Source organism: Hippocampus bargibanti, linkage group LG12, assembly GCF_051943395.1.
Source record: "Hippocampus bargibanti isolate YZ-2025 linkage group LG12, ASM5194339v1, whole genome shotgun sequence".
NCBI classification, from domain to species: Eukaryota; Metazoa; Chordata; class Actinopteri; order Syngnathiformes; family Syngnathidae; genus Hippocampus; species Hippocampus bargibanti.
The window spans coordinates 9662954-9675517 of NC_142745.1; positions in this window are offsets into that span (position 1 = coordinate 9662954).

The window sequence follows — 12564 nt, forward strand, 5'->3', positions numbered from 1 at the left end:
CAATCTTTATATTCCAACTTTGTTTGAGCCAAGTCATATATTTTACCCTGAGAAATATCGCATAAAATTACAGTACGGTATATATAAAAAAACATTTACTGTAATGATGATCTCGACTCTATTTACTCACCAATGTCTTGACTATGGTTGAGTAGCATGTCTTATTTTAGGTATATACAGTAAATAGCAACAGGTGGATACAATGATGACACAGATCATTTAAAGGACAACCAACACCATTTTTTTTTGTTTCCTAACTGACATCATCGATGAAAAGGTTTCTTCAGCCGTCATCTGTACTTTTTGAAGGTGTCAGACGTTTCGCTTCTTATCCAAGATGCTTCTTCAGCGAACTAAAGTCTTACTGGGATATATATATATATATATATACAGTAAAGTCTCGTTATATCGATATCGGATATATCGATATATATTATATCGATACTATTTCTATGCACGCACGGAGAAAATTACATGCAAACAGGGTCGGATATATCGATAGTCCCGGTTATATCGATACTATTTCTATGCGGACTCGGAATATCGATATAACAAACACTTTCTGGATATATCGATATCCCGGTTATATCGATATATATATATATATATCGATATAATATATATATATATATATATATATATATATATATCCCTAATGTCCAGACATGGCGGCGCAGGACACTGCTCAGGTTTGGGGGAGCAGAGGACCACTCCCTGCAGCCCCACCGATTGTTCCTACATTCCTGACTAACGACTGGCCTGATTGCCCCACTCCCTCCGGTATCACCTCATCAGCATTACTAATGTTGTGGTTGCGGTTGATTTTAGTTCGCTGAAGAAGCATTTTGGATAAGAAGCGAAACGTCTGACACCTTCAAAAAGTACAGATGACGACTGAAGAAACCTTTTCATCGATGGACCACTCCTGTACGACTTAGAGCTTACACAGACCTAACTGACATCAGAAAAACGTTTTATAGCATCTAACATACCCAAAACACGCAGGCTGATATTTTTTGTCAAGTGAAAAACACGAGTAAAAATGACTTAAAGTGTCCCAAAACTACTTCAAAATGATCTCAGAAAGTCTCAATTTCAGAAGTTCCCGCCTCCTTGTTCGTGACGTCACGCCAAGACGTCTTGCCTTGCTTGAGAATCAAAACAAGAAGATTTGGAGAAGATGCTTTCTTGTTACACATCCAGTTATGAATTTGATTCAAATAGTTCTGATGAGGAAAGCATAAATATTTGCAATCGATGAAAGAAGTCCTTCCGTGTCATTTGAGGCGTCTGGACTGCAATGTAGCGTCCCTAAGCTCCTAACAAGACTCAGTGATTCAAATAAAATGTAAAATACAGATTAAATGATGCTCTCACCAATCAGATTTCTAGTTGGCAACCCAAAAGGGGTACCAAGGCCTTCTTGAAGGCGCAAGTCAACGTCAGAGTTTTCACAAACTATGATTGGCTAGTGAATAGCCAATCATAGTTTGTGAAAACTGCTCTGATCACAAGCCACTAGTGACAATAGTATACTGGCCAGAGCTAGCACACTTTAGATGCATAAGCAAATATGTTGTGTTGATTTAATAGCAGTTTTGTCAACCCATAATGGCCGAAGGAGAAGAAGAAATTGATTTGGTTGGAGATTTACTGTTAAAACCATTTTCAAGACGGGTTTTTAAAGAAAAAAATGGACATCATTAAGAAAGGTTGGTCAATAATTTCCTGGCTAATGGTAGCCCCTATGGACTTGTAGTAAATCACATCACACTTTTTTCAGTCTTAATTGGTTCAGATGTAGAACTACTGAAGGCCTAGGATTGAAATTCACAGCCCGCTACTGATATTGACTATACTTTTTAGGAATAAATGTTTTTGATGAATAGTCAAGGGCTACTATATCCCATGGTGATACGTGAGGAGCGACGGTTTTTGAGAACTGTTTTCTATACAGTTGGCGGCGCTCCCAAAGGAAAAGAGCCGGACACGCAGTCATGGTGGATTTGCGGGGCGGATGCAGGTGCAGTGAGACAGATGTGGGAAGACATGAGGGAGCCAGTCTGCAAAAGAAGAGAATGAAAAAGATAGAAAGAGGCGGATTAGTTGACTCACGCTTCTGAGTTGTCAGAGTTTGCGGGGACGGAGCCAAGAGAGAAGAAACATACGATGCAGAGCAGCCCAAAAAAAGTCAGCTTTGCTCAGAGATCACTGCAATGTTTTTTTAGACTTGTGTGTGGATGGAAAATGGCACCAGCACACCGTCGACTGCAAATTTCCCCATCGTGGGACAAATAAAGGTTTTCTGATTCTGATTCTGAATCCAATCGCCATTCCACACATGCACAATGGTTATCATGTAAGAAGGGGGTGAGGGATAATGGAAACAGAAGAAATTTGAGGGTTTTTTTCTTCGCTTTTGAGCCATTGCCAGTGCGAGTTATTTGATCTCTCGGCAGGGGGCAGCATGTTACAACGTTTATGCGAACGCTCTTGACAATGGAATTTGGATTGCTTTTTGCATGTCGTTCGCTTCATATAGTTTTGCTCGTATCGTACCGTGTGCTAAAAACCATACATTAGTGCATTTTTTTTTCAAATTCAAATATGGAGGCACATAATCTTTTGTCTTTATTTCACCTGACACTCAGAACCCTGTAAAATTGATGATGAAGAACGCAGATGGAAAAATGGAAAGAATGATGTGAAAGGGGAGGGTTCACAGAGTATCAGGAAGGGAATTAAGCCATAATGACGTGGAAAGTGACTGCAGGATAGTTGACCAGTTCAAGGAATATATGAAGGGATGTTTAAGAAAATTCAAGGATTTCAAAATAAGTTTTGAAACTGGGGGAATGGATTTACGATAGGGCTTCAAATTCCGATTTCACTTCATTCAAATGGCTTTAAGTCACCTTACAAGGCAAATTTTGGGTTTCAAATGATAACCTCAAACAAAGGTTTTGATGTTACAAATTAGGATTTCAAGCCCCATGTTATGGTTTGAAATGAGAATCAAAAACGTAACTTTAAATGAGGATACATTCGTACAGGATGAATTAGGTTTTAAGACTTGGTTTGTTTTACAATACAAAGGTTTTAAATTGTGTTCTCAAACTAAGTTTAGGATTTGAAAATGTGGCTTCAATGAAAGGTTTTACGGTTTCAAAGCTGAAAAATTGACTTGTATTGATTGTTTCAAACTTGGGTTCTATTTCAAGTTAGCTTTTACAATAGCTGACTAATATGCAACCAATATTTCAAGTTTTGTCTTGTTCAGTAAAGGTTATCATCATCATTAGCATATACAAGTTGATTATGGAACACTGTTTTTACTGACATACCTGTCAACCTTGGCTCATAGCTGCCCTTATAAATGCCCGTGTAAAAGTTGTAGTACGTCGTACATTATTTGAAATGATAAAAAAACATGAACACGAGCGGAAATGCAGACAGCTTACCGCACATGCGCACGTTACGCTTTTATCATTCCGACCGTAAGCAGCAATAAAAAAAAAAAATATAGGATTGAGAATTACTTTTGCTGGTTTGCCGTGACAGTAGTAGCGATCGGCGATAGCATCGTCGTTGGCTACCAGCACTTGAGACAAACTTTATTTGAGCCAAAATTGTCTTTGTAAAATCGGTTCACTATTTTTTCCCCCCGTATAAAAGTTGTAAGACAGCGTACATTATTTGAAATTATAAACAAAAAGTATAAAATATGGGTAAAACGTCCAAGTTGACAGGTATGTGCTGATAAACTCTGCATTATATACTCCTGTCAGCATTACATCACCACTTGCTACAACATTTGGCTGTGGATTTGTGTGACATGTTCTATTCATGTACCTGTGTGCAGCCTGCATGGGGCTAACAGCGTGAAATAGCCCAGTGACCGCTGTGGGAGTTCAAAGTCACCAGTGTGTGTGTGTGTGTGTGAGAATATTGAATAAGATATTTGCCACCAGATATTAGCAAATGTAGCATTTATGAGTGTGAAATCATCTTCACTGTTTTTGTACACATTCAAGGTTAAACGCTGAGCATCAAAATATTATTATGCGTTATGGTTAGCCACTGTGGATTTTGTCTGGTGGGTGTGTGTTGTGCACATCTTCGTGCGTGTGCGTGTGTGTGTGTGTGTGTGTGTGTGTGTGTGTGTGTGTGTGTGTGTGTGTGTGTGTTTACACTGCCTTCTGGCTGGGCCCTGTTTTGCATGATTGTGCAGTAATGGGTTTTGGCAGCTGTGTAATTTCTGTTGATTTATTCTAACCTTGAAAGAAAAAGAGGAAAAAACCACATACGTGTGTGGAGTGGCATTTGCAGTGCATTAACACGGGGGCATCACAAATGCGCTGCCGACCATCACCAGGTAACCCGCAAGGACCACTTGAGTACGCCACGTGACTCTTCTAAAAATAGCTAGATAGGGTTTTTTTTTGCATACAGTGAATGAGGGCAAAAACTACGATGAGATGTAAAATAATTTGAGCAAATTTATGACTGAAGAAACTGGCAGCCATTCGCATTAATCGGTACACAAGACGTCCAATCCAATTCCAATGAAGTTGGACACAAAAAGAGAATACGTACAACGATTTACAGGACAACCGACGTCACTTTTTTGTTTTTTTAACTGACATCAGAAAAACGTTTTATAGCATCTAAAATACCCAAAAGACACAGTATGATATTTTTATTCAAATGCAAAACACCAATAAAAATGACTTAAAGTGTCCAAAATCTGCAAAAAAAGTGAGCTGTGAATTGGCGAAGTTCGTGACGTCACGCCAAGACGTCTTGCATTGCTGGAGAATCAAAACAATGGCTTCAGATTCAGAGAATATGCTTTCTTGTTACACATCCAGTTATGAATATGATTCAAATAGTTCTGAAGAGGAAAGCATACATGTTTGCAATCAATTAAAGAATTTATTCCGTGCCATTTTGAGGCAACATTGGGGGGAAATGTCTCACCCAAAAAAAGGCAGAAAATGGCCACAGAGCTCCTGTGAGGAATGAATCAGCCCGTTTCCACAGGCTGATAAATTCCTTACATGGAGCTTGGATGCCCTCTTCTGGCTCTTTCTGGTGCAACAAGAGGTTTTCAGACCAAACAAGCATTGACGTGATGGAAGGACTGCTACAATGTGTCCTTTTTTTCGGTCAGGGGCGTTCCTTCAGTGACGTCACGTACGGACTCGTCACCAACTCAAAAACAAGACTTCTGGAATATTCAGCATGAGTCTTAAAATGTAAATTATAGCTATATGTGGTGGAATCTTTGTAAAATACGCTCAATAGAAGTCAATTGAAGGCATTTTACAAATTATGGACACAACTTGTCCGGAGACGTTTGTTGTCCTTTAAAATTTGGGTTCAATTTATTTATTGAATGTTCAAATGGCTTCATTTTATTGTCCTTGGCAAAATTGTGTTGTTCTTAGATGTTCATGAAAAGTGACAAATTCTTTGTGTGGTATTTAGATCTGCAGCTTTACAAAACTGTCATGGTCTGACCAAAACGTCTTGTAGATGGTGAAATCTCACCCTGAAGAGCTTTACCCCCCACACCCCACTGACAGATTATTAATGGCATAATGCTGCTGTCACACAGTCGACTCACATTCACACACATATACACAAACTTCACATTTGAACTCAGCAATTGACTTGAAGTGAACCGTGAAAAATGCATTTGGAAAATGTCACATTCTAGGGAAATTGATGCATCGATGTGATGATCTTATAAACAGATCCGCTTTTAAATCTTGTCCGCTGCTTAATAACGGTGGCCAGTATGCATAATTTTATCTTGGCCCTGTGTGTTATCATCTTCGTTGCAGTTTTACCTCAACTCCTCGGTCAGAACATTCACATATTATGCACCCTCAATAACCCTCCAGCTATACACACGCACACACACACTTAGTGTTAGTGGGTCAAGTAACCATTGAGGGACCAGCCAACAACAATGTCACTAATTTGCCTGTCAAGTGCTGTTGGCTGGCTCGAATGGGTCACTGGTTAGGTGGGCCATCGTACAAAAAAAAGGCTCGAGAATACAGTTAATTACGACGCTGCTGCTTTATGTAAACAGTGGACAAGGAGTCTAATGATGTCGAAAAACCTTTGGGGTAATAATTGATCATCTGTAATAATATCAACAATACCTTCACATATTTTAGTGGTGATGTTTCAGCCTGTTCTTTTTCATTTGATCAAATGTTTGGACAGTTGTGCAAATGTAAAAATGAAATGTACACTCGCATTTACTTGGAATGGAACATTGAATCTGAATAGAAAGGCCAATCCACAGCTTCACCATTGGCAACTCATAAGGTGATCTAATATTCTTCTGCTTAATAGTGTTGTTATTATTGGCATAATAACAACAACAACAACAACAACAATAATAATAATAATAATAATAATAATAATAATAATAATAGGTCAAAAATTGATGTTCTACTCCTGGTTCTGTTCTTTGCTGGTGTTGGTGGTAATATTTATACTACTACTGCTGCTACTGATGATAATAATAATAATAATAATAATAAATTTATAGTACTACTACAAATAATAATAATAATAATAATAATAATAATAATAATAATAATAATAAGTCAAAAATTGATGTTATTCTCCTGGTTCTGTTCTTCGCTGGTCTTGGTGGTAATATTTATACTACTACTGCTGCTACTACTGCTACTACTGCTACTGCTGCTACTACTGCTACTACTACTAATAATAATAAGAATAATACCACAACTAATAATAATAATAATAATAATACTGCTAATAATACTGCTACTCATCATCATCATCATCATCATCATCATCATCATCATCATCATCATAATCCATCCATTTTTTGCCGCTTATCTGGGGTCGGGTCGCGGGGGCAGCAGTTTCAGTAGGGCCTTCTTGCAGCTCTTCCTGGCGGATCCCTCGATCTTCATCAGGGCTTTTTTTGTAATCGTATTGCTTCCCAAAGACTTTTCTCCATTCCTTTCAACACTCTCCATCATCGATTACCACGTAATAGAAGTCAATGTCTATTTTTTCCTCCACTCGCAGAACCACCATAATCAAACCTATTACTGCTGGAATAGTATCTGTGCGATGGAGCACTTCAGCGGCAGTGCAGCAAGTTTGACGGTTCGCCCTTCATTTGCATTTGAATCGGACACAAGTCAATGCCAACGATTACCACTAAATTAGCGCTCCTTGATATATCTTCCCCATGGTGCAACGTTTTTGAACTTTGCACAACACGTGTCATGAGGTATCCCACTAGGATCATCAATCATAAACAATCAATCACCTGTTAAACAAACTTGTGTGTCTTGGGTTGGTTCTGTTAATAAACATTTTTTCTAATCTCTTATCTCTGATTACGTTTGTGGAATCCAATTTGTTTCTGCTCAAAACTCTCGCTGACCATAAAAATAGGGCCTTTGGGACTCTCCAGGCAATGTCAACCAATGTCTCTTGCTTTTGTATGTATGTATTTATTTATTTATTTATTTATTTATTTATTTATTTATTTATTTATTTATTTTTAGGTTTGTTTGTTTGTTTGTATTTTTTTAGCAGAAGAGGGATCAAGCAGGATGGTCAGCATCCGCTGGAAGATGAATTAAGCATAGTCCATGGTTGGTTTAAGTCACTTTCCAAATGGTGAAGAAGCTCAAAGAGAATTACAATTAACTCATTCACTGCCAGACGACGTGTAAAAAAAATGTGTCCACTCCAGCCAGTGCCAGAATTTTTGTCATTTTCAGGACCCACAGATTATTGAGTTTTAGGACTGTATAAACATTCAATGCAGTGTAAGAAACCTTAGACTCTCTTCTTTCATCAGAAAAAAAGTAGTTCATTCCTAATTTATATGGGTCAGGAGTTATCCGACCTGCTGTGCAAAAGGCAAATGCTGCCCCCTCGTGGAAAGGAAAACACTGCCAGCACTTTATTGGTACCCTCCGCAAGAAAAAAACAAAACCTGAACAAATTACTTGTCTTGCAGTGAATGAGTTAATAAGAGGCCAAGCACAGTCTTGAGGTACAGCACAGTTATTTATTTATTTATTTATTTATTTATTTATTTATTTATTTATTTGTATTCATTGTAGGTGACCACTCCAAAATCAACTGATCCAAAGAAAAGTTTGCAATGGTTTTGAGATACATTTCAACGCTCAGCCTAAAATAACCCTTTGATTTATTGCATTGTTGGCAGGACTGTCACATTGCCACATTGGATCAAGAGGTGATGACGAGTGTCAGGACAAAAAAAACGCCAAGGCGCAATTAGTGGGCAGACTGACAGCTATACTATCTGTCTGAAACACTCCCAGCTATTCTAATATGTAACTGACCTCTACCCTCAGTTGTGAAGCATGGGGTAATTGAGGTTAACAATATATGACCTTCCATCCGTTTATGTGTGTGTGTCTTTTGAAATGTTTCCATCTTAAGTGTGGAGATAGACGAGACTGTCATCTTTTGAATATTCTGATCAGCCACTCCAAAAGGATCATAAACGTGAAATTTGAGTTACAACCAATACACTTCATAGAGTGAACTTATTGAATCTCGAGCTGCGATTGCCTTTTTAAAGTTCTTTTTTTAATTTTTTCTCCATTGAAGTGTAAAAGAATATACAGGTAATATCAGACTTAACAACCAGCTCAACTTACGACCACCCGTACTTACGACCACGACCTCCAGACCCCATTTTTAAAAATTTAATTCTACACCTGGCACCGCAATGTGCTAGCAGGCCGGCAACGTGTACAACAATTTTGGCCAGCCAGCATCTCACTCTCGCGCAGCAATCGACTGTGTGATGGCACCAGAATATTTCAGATTCCATGATACAGTGAACATGCAATAGTTTCAAAAACCACTGTAACAAATAAACTGGCAGAATGTAAATGCCACACAATACCGTTGATTCAAGTCCCATTGCTACATTTTTCAAACATTTTTCGACAAACTCGCAAAAATGTTTGCATGTTCTGTTGTTCGTAACTCGAATGTTTGTATGTAAGGGGGTGTCTGTATTTTGCAGAGAACCCATTGAACGTCCAATTCAAATTACAAAAGTCATTTTGTTGAACGTACAAAGTACATTACAGTCGTACACGGCACCTTGGAGGAAACGCAAAGAAATGAACGGAAACTAATGTTTTCTTGCCAAACATTCTCACAGTATGGACAACTTGGGACTTGAATCAACGGTATTATGTGGCATTTTCATTCTTCCAGTTTATTTGTTGTTTTTGAAACTAATGCATGTTCACGGTATCAAAGAGTTTGAAATATTCTGTTGTTTTGGCTTGTCACAAAAGAACCATTGCTGTATCACTTGCCCTAAATCACCCGAGACCAAATGTGAACAAGCGCTTGAGGGATAGATGGATGAAGAGAAAACCGGTAAAATAATCCATAATACACATGCAAAGCGGTTGTAATGACTCTCTTAATGCTGTCTCGTAGGTGGACGTCAGATAAGATGCTCCACTTTTTACAAATCCATCCCTCCTCCCTGTCGAGAAGACGGCGCTAAGAAGATTTTCAAAGGGGGTTATTTTACTTTGCTACGTTTAAAATAAATAACTAAATAAATGAATATGCAGGAAGGGTTGTAGATCAGAAGCGTTGTGTCCACCCACAGTGACTCTATGAGAGGGAGAGAAGAACAAATAGCCTGACGGTGGAGAGCCACCCACAATCATGTGCTCACCATCCATTTAGTCAAAACGCATGCAGACCGACGACAGCGCTGAAGTTGCATCTTTTTATCCATATGTGATAATCAGTATGGACTCTCTGGGAGCATACTGTCACATTTCGGTGTGCGACCAACGAATGGCATTGTAGGGCCCCGACTGCAGCTGCACAGGTGTTGGTTGTTTTAATCAGTGGGAGTTAAAAGGACGCCCATAAAGATCATTGTTGTCGGGTCATTGTTTTTTCCCCCCCCCCTGTCAGATTTGTTTTGTCATGTTTTACTCACGGTTTTGTTTGCTACTTTAGACCTTTTTGTTCTGATGACTTTGTTGTTTAAGATTTTGTTCCTGCGGATTTTATTTAATAAAAATTGTCAAATATAACCTGCTCTGCCCTCCTGCCTGCTTTTTTTGGGGTCCGCCACGACCAACCACCTTGGAGTTTGATTTTAAAAGATTATATTGGTTATTGTGAAGTTACTATTGGCACAATTTGGGCATTAACGCTATGTTTAAATATGAGAAAAGAAAAAACACGGACTCAGTGATTCAAATAAAATGTAAAATGCAGATTAAATGGACGTGTTTGTACTGTACTTGAAAGTACTGTACTGGATTATAAAAACATTTAAATATACTATCTGCATAGCGACTTCATTCTGTTCCCATCACATGACTAAAATGTTGGAAATGTGATTTGAATTATATTCACTGATTTTTTTGTCAATATTTATTTCTAAATTTTATTTATACGCTGGCCCGGTGCGGTTTTCACTTTCCTTCTTGAAAAGCTTTTCAAAAATACATTTGATTGTGCCAGTCACAATGTTTAGGCAATTATTCTGGGTGTAATTCTTTTTATGCTTTTTTAAATCACAAAACCTTGGCATTTGAAAATCGGTTCTGAAGACTTTTATTTCCATTATGGAACAGGATTAATTTGGACAAAACGTAATTTATGTGCTTCACTAGTCACATTGAGGTTGCAACAAAGAAATACCCCAGTCTCCATCAAAAGAGAGCGACTTATGACAAGTTTGAAAAGAATCAGGCCAAAGGTACCTCAGATCTGCAGTGTCGACACATGCGCGACTTTCCCTTTCTGCTCTTCCTTTCAATTTCCTGCACCGCCACTTTGATTTCTATTTCTATTTCTTGCCCCCCCCCCCCCTGACACTTAATTCACTCCAGCGACCGCTTTTGTGTCCGATTCTTCTTCTTCCATTTCCTCTTTCCTAATCCGATGGCGAGTCACGTGACGGCGCCATTAGTCCCATCCTGTAACGTCCCGCAACTCACCTATCCCAGTAACAATCTGTTTAATGAACCTTATTTGTCATTTTAAATGTCATTATTTCAGCTGTTTTATGTATCGTTGGCTTCCGTGGACAATGTAGCATATTAAAGCCAGATTCTCGATGCCTAATGACGTGTGAACACGGATAGGCTATTAACATAAAATTATGTGCTTTTCCGATAACGAGTGGATTTCCTTGGCTTACAATGCCACGAGCTACTGTGTGGAAATAATGTGGAAGAGAGAGAGAGAGAGAGAGAGAGAGAGAGAGAGAGAGAGAGAGAGAGAGAGAGAGAGAGAGAGAGAGAGAGAGAGAGAGAGAGAGAGAGAGAGAGGAGGCTAATTTGGTCCTAATTCAAAGCCTTCTGATCTGTTTTGTTCTTGTACGTACAGTATCAATGCGGCTCTCCAAACCCTGCCAGTGCTATATGGTCCGAAGGATGTTTCGGAAACTGCTGCACGCGATGCGATTAATGCAACCAGCAGATTGCAGAGGTATTCGGTCTCGTGAGCTACATTTTAGGCATTCCCACATATCGGTTTCCTGTCATCGTGGTGCAGTTTCAGTGATTTAGTTAACGCTACATCTGGAAAAAGGAACATGATCAGTTTTCCTTTTGTCTCGTGCAAATACGGGTACAGTAAAAGGGATTGAATAAATGCAAGATGACAATAAACGGAAATAAAGAGCCCCCCAAAGTCATTTTTGGCCCTCAAAACCACATTCCCGATTAGCTGACATTTTTGGACTTGTTTACCATTGGATGTGACTATTGGACATTGGACCAGAATCAATCCCAGTACAGTTTTTTGTCAAGCAGCAGATGTTCAGATGTCGACACCCCTGAACATCTGCTGAAAAGGCCAAATATTCAAGGAATATATCAATACTTACAAGATTGACATTTGCATGCATTGTAACCTCATGAACATGAAAGCTGTCGCTTGTGGTAACTGCTGTCCCTGAAAGCGTTAAATCCATCCATCTCTATAATAATAATAATAATAATAATAATAATAATAATAATAATAATAATAATAATAATAATAATAATAATATACTGATACTGACACTGACACTGATACTGACAATGACAATAACAACAACAACAACAATAACAATAAAAGTAACAACAACAATAGTAATAATGATAATGATAATGATAATGATAATATAGTGATGACTTTAAAATGAATTCACAGACCGAAGTGGAACAATGGATTTCAGATGGGAGCAGTAGAAAGCCATTGCCAATCACCTCGCGATTAAAATTGATCTGCTGTGAAACGGCACACGTTCGCATTATTGATCATGGCCGTTTCACAGAATCACTGGTGTAGCGGATGCTAAAGGGCTAACATGCAATCATAAATATATGATACTACTAATTATACATAATTACTTGTTTGAAATGCAACATGAATTGAAACTTGCACTTTTCAAACTAAAAATGCTGTTGCCTGCGTTCCTGTCACATGTTGTTAAATATAGTAACAATGATAATCCAAATATATCGGCCTTATGAA